Source organism: Nicotiana tabacum, chromosome 8, assembly GCF_000715075.1.
Source record: "Nicotiana tabacum cultivar K326 chromosome 8, ASM71507v2, whole genome shotgun sequence".
NCBI classification, from domain to species: Eukaryota; Viridiplantae; Streptophyta; class Magnoliopsida; order Solanales; family Solanaceae; genus Nicotiana; species Nicotiana tabacum.
The window spans coordinates 189,135,690-189,140,820 of NC_134087.1; the positions used below are offsets into that span (position 1 = coordinate 189,135,690).

At 37.7% G+C, this 5,131-nt stretch overlaps 1 long non-coding RNA gene across 1 annotated transcript; it reads right to left on the reverse strand.

Annotated features, from left to right (window-relative positions):
* Positions 1-1,085: 1,085 nt before the first annotated feature.
* Positions 1,086-4,906, reverse strand: LOC142162897 (uncharacterized). The gene is made up of 2 exons (XR_012694382.1): positions 3,907-4,906; positions 1,086-1,300 (listed from the first exon to the last, which is right to left on the reverse strand). It is a non-coding gene; the product is annotated as an uncharacterized LOC142162897 (long non-coding RNA).
* Positions 4,907-5,131: the final 225 nt, after the last annotated feature.

Genomic DNA, 5,131 nt, shown 5'->3' on the forward strand with positions numbered 1-5,131 from the left:
CATCATAAGCTTGGAGATAAGCGGGTGGATCTGGAGAGTATGGAGGATCATCTGACATTATGTTCGGAGTTTAGGTAAGGGCAGCATCTAGGAAGCTAGGTGGTGGCGGGGGTGGCGCCTTTCCAGTCATCCAAATCTGATGCATGTCAGCCATGTGTTGTTTTAACATCTTTACCTCTTCAACCAACCCATTGTCCTGTTCAACCAGCTGCTTTCGAGCGCCAGTATCAACCAACTCAGTTCTGTTGTTGTCTGCCATTGCCTTTTGACTTTATGTTGTAGAGAAGAGTTACCACTTTAAAACCACAAACCAACCACCCTTCTGCTATGAATATAACAAAATGAAGTCATCGCATTAGCGTTAGGGCATTTAACATAAGATAATCTCACTTTATGTGCAATGCACCTAGCCACAATTATCGGTTCTAAAATGACTTCGAGGGTACGGAGGTCAGTTGGCATCATCCCAATTTGTTCATTTCAATCCTCTCTTTTCTTTGCTTTTCTAGCACTTGCTTGATCATTTTCCTTCCACTTTTTCTAATTTCACTCTTTTCTTTCCTCTCATCCCACAATTTCATCTCTTTTTTTTCCTTTTTCCTTTTTTTTCTTTTCTTTTAACAGTAAAAAAAATGATTCAATCGAACCCTATGTAGATTGCCTACGTATCATGACGCCGCATGAATCAAATCTTTGCGTAGTTCTGGAAGAACGGGAATAAAGTAAACAAACTAACGTTCTTTTCTCTTTTCTTTTTTTTTACCTTAAGGACTATTCTTATAAGAAAAGAGGAATAAAAGAAACAAATCTCTTTTTTTTTTTTGAATTTTCTAGACTTAATGTTCTATAACCTATTGCAAACTCAAGCTTAACGAGCATATATTTTTTGCTTTTTTTTTCTTTCTTGAAACAAACACTCTATGGGAAAAATCCTTTTGGATTTTTGAGATTAATGCCTTAAAGAAAACTTTTAAAAGGTACTAAAAGGAATTATTTTTTGAATTTTGGTCCTAATATAGTAAAGAAAATATAAAAACAATTTTTATTTAAGTCCTAGATAATAATTGCCTAAAGGAAAAACCACCTCCAAAATACTTTTTTTTTCATTCCTACAATTAGTATTCTAATGCAAAATAGAAAGTACAATAATAATAATAAAACTCGACATTACTATACAAAACTAAAAGATAAAAGACGACATAAAATAAAATAACAGACTCAAAACATAAAAAGAAAAGAAAATCTTCTTTTAATCCACTCCTGATTGAGCGATCCTGACTAGATGTCCCGGGGCTCTGTCCTGCTCAAACTCCGATAAGTAAATCCACGCATGTATGAGAAAATTAAAACCACATAAGTTAAAGACCTAGAGCGCTATGTGAGACAATAACCCTTCCTGTTGGAAACATGCAAGACATGATTTAGGCTATTTTTGCAAAATGATTTATTTGGCCAAAAGATGGTTAGAAGTGCAAAATTTGGCTAAGACCCCGCAAAGACAAGAACCTAAGATTTACTAGGAAGACCGGACCCTATGTGGGTTGCTTATGTATCCCGCCCCGAAAGACGAGAATCAGGTATGCGTAGTTCGGGCAGATTGGACACGAGCGAGAATTGAAAAAACAACTAATTTAGAGAAAACATATTTTTTTTGTCTTTTTTTAAAAATAATGACGAGACATGTAACTTCTTTTTGGATTTTTTTATTTTTATTTTGATTTTTGATTTTTTGATTTACGGAAAATGATGAAAAAATGCAAAATATCTTTTTTTTCGAATTTTCAAGCTCTCTTTTGTTTTTAACAAGAATGTGACAGAAAACATAATCGGGCCCCACTCGCTTTATCTTCACACTTCAACCTTTTTTCTTTTTTTTTTCTTTTTCATTTGCCCTCAACTATCATTGGTCCACCAAATGACCCTTTTACCCTTGAAGAAATGCAACATGTAGCACATAGGATGCATCGTGATGGTCTGTTATTTTGGGTACACCTGTCCTAGACGGACCCAACCCCTGTGTTGAGTCCCCAAAGTCAGATGCACGTGATGCAAACAAGCGTTCCTACTAGGTATCCGGCATGAGGCTAAGTTATTCTAGGTTCAAAACCTGGGTATGTGTTCTAGACTGTGTACCCGAGCGGACAACTCGAGCCGAGGAGGGGGCTACATACCGGGAACCAAAAGGCCATCCAACTTAGTAACTTGTCCAAGCCTCTTCTTATTTCAAGGTATGACACTAACAGAATAGTGAGTCACGGCCAGCGTGCACATCCCCGAAGTTGAGAAGAGAAGGGTTTCGTAGCAGTTTATATACAGTTCAGATAATATCAAAGCGGTAAAAATAACATTTAGCACATTAGGCCCAAACATGTAATAAAATCAGATAACTGACAAAACCAAATATAACAATTCATCTAAGCTCGAATTCTGAACCCTGAACCAGAGATTCTGGGTTCGATCCCCAGCAGAGTCGCCAGAGCTGTCACACCTCCTTTTTGCCTACACCCCCGAGAAGGGAGTGTAAATGGGAGTTTTTTCCAACTTAAAGTGACAATCAAAACAGGATTATTTATTTATTAAGTTCAGAGTCACCACTTGGGATAATTTTATGGTGTCCCAAGTCACCGGTTCAAATCCTGAATCGAGGAAAAGATTGACTCTGTATACAGTCCGCGAACACAAAAATCCGGGTAAGGAATTCTGTTAACCCGGAAGAAGGTGTTAGGCATTCCCGAATTCGGTGGTTCTAGCACGGTCGCTCAACTGTTATAATTGGCTTATTATCTGATTTTAGTACACTTTTAAACCTATGCACATTTTTAACTTTAAAACCGCTTTTGGTAATTATTGAAGAAAATTGCAACGTTATTTAAAATGTGTCTTGAACCACGTCACATAAATGCACCCGCAGTCCGTAACACATTTTATCTAATGTTGTTGAGATTGGGATTTTGGTCACATAAATGCGCACCCAAGTTTAAGAAAGTAACATTTTAATAGCGCGTCTAAAACAACTACGCACTTTCAACTATGCGAGGGCCATGGAAAATTCACTGAATGACACGCCTCGATTTCTAAGGATTCAAAATTAATCAAGGGAGGGTCATAGGTTCTGGAATTTTATTTGGCATGGCACACATTAATTTATTTCAAAAGAATGTATTCAACTAAAGCAAACCACATATGTTTATAAGTAATAAGTGACATGAACTCATAAATAAGCATATTTGCTACATGGTACTAATCTGGGATGAACTTGCATTAATAGCAACAACTGGCCACCACTTTGCAAACTCCATGGAGTGTGAACTAGCTTAGACCAGACTGTGCAAGCCACTTGAAAAATATGAATGTTTTGGCATTATAACAACATTTAATATGTAGAAGACCTCACAACTATGTTTAAGAGATTATTTAACCTATATTGTGCTTATAGAAAGTGACAATGTAAAAGAAATTTTACTTTGTTATCGTCTTTATGCCCACGTCAATTGCAATTTGCCAAGTTATACCCAAAAATGGTCACTTGTACAGCTTTGTTCCTTTATATACAACAACGCACATATCAATTAGATGTTGCTAATTCAAATCCTAGTCTCCAGAATAGAGCACAACAATCCACTAGAGAACTAAATTAGTACTTTAGTGCAAAGTATTGACAGAGAATCGATACTTCACTTCACGAATCAGAACAAACAATGACAACAAAAGTTTCATTCAATGCAGAAACGCAGATCCAGTTTATAACAAATATACACGCCCTTTTTATTGCTATTTCAATATGATAACAATCGAATTAGAGGTCTACGGACAGAACGAAAATAGATCAACACACAAAAGTGAACTTGAAGATTCAACAAACTTGAAGAATTTTAATTGAAGATCAAAGGAATTAAGTTTTTTCACCTGATGAAGAAGCATAACAAGTTATCGACGGAACCTCGAACCGGCGAACTCGACTCAAATGAAACTCCACCGGTTGCAAATTGAAAACTTGTCGATGACGAAATCCAGTAGAGTCAACCAAATGAATGTACGAGCAGGAAAACATTAGAGGCAGTCAAAGCTACTGGATCTCGTCATTTCCGACAATTTAACAGTGAAAAGAGAGAGAGAAAAGACGAGAAACGAGAATGGCGTGATAGCAATTCGCCGAATTCAATGGAGGGTCACCGGATTTAACCAAACACTCGACCAGATCTGAAACTCGTCGCACATGGAGGAGAGGAGAGGACTAAAGCCACGAAGCTTCATTGATCGTCGAAAAGTTGACAGCGGCGATGGTTCCCGGTAGAAGAAGAAGCAGCCTAGCTTTTTCTAGGTTCTTTGGAGGAAGAGGAAGCTTCGGTGGTTTTGTGAGGGTGAAGCTTCGTTTATGGCTGTTGCGTGGTGAAGGGAGGTCCGACGATGAAGTTTTGTTGGTGAGGGTGTGGCTAGCATAGAGATTAGGTTGCTGAAGATGGAGGTCCAGTAGCTAGGGTGGTCTGGCGGCGGAGATATTGGTGGTGTTGGAGAGGTCAGGGGTCGTTTGGTCGTTCAGCTGAGGAAGAAGATGGGCTGCTCGATGGATGGGAACTGTGTTTTCTGGTGGACTGGCGGCATGGCTGGCGGGGCTGGTTCGTCGGTTTGGGGTAGTTATGGCAAGTTGAGGGCGGCTGGGGTCTCTAAGGGTGCTAGGGTTCAGCTAGGTTTTTGGGTGGTGTCTTAAGAAAGCTGCCATGGATCCCTCCTCCCTTATATCTAGGGTTTATGTTGTAGTAGATGATGAAGAAGATTGGGGTGTTGATGGGGTATTGGGTTAAGTCTTGTTGGTCTTGAAATTGGGCCAAAAGATCAAGAATGGACCTCTCTTACTAAAAATGTGATAAACTAAGCCAAAAACTCACTCTTCCTTCTGAAAATGATATAAAATTTACAAAATAAAAATACAAAACTAATCCTAATCAATTAAAACAAATAATATTATACTATGAAACTATTTTGGTATTTTTCAAGATTATGTAAAAATAAAATAGGTTCAAAGTAACATATCTTCCTAATAATATCTAATGCGTGAATTAAATAGAGAAATATGAAACTATTTTTGTAATTTTTAATTTTGTGATAAAAATAACGTAAAAGAGTCAAACTT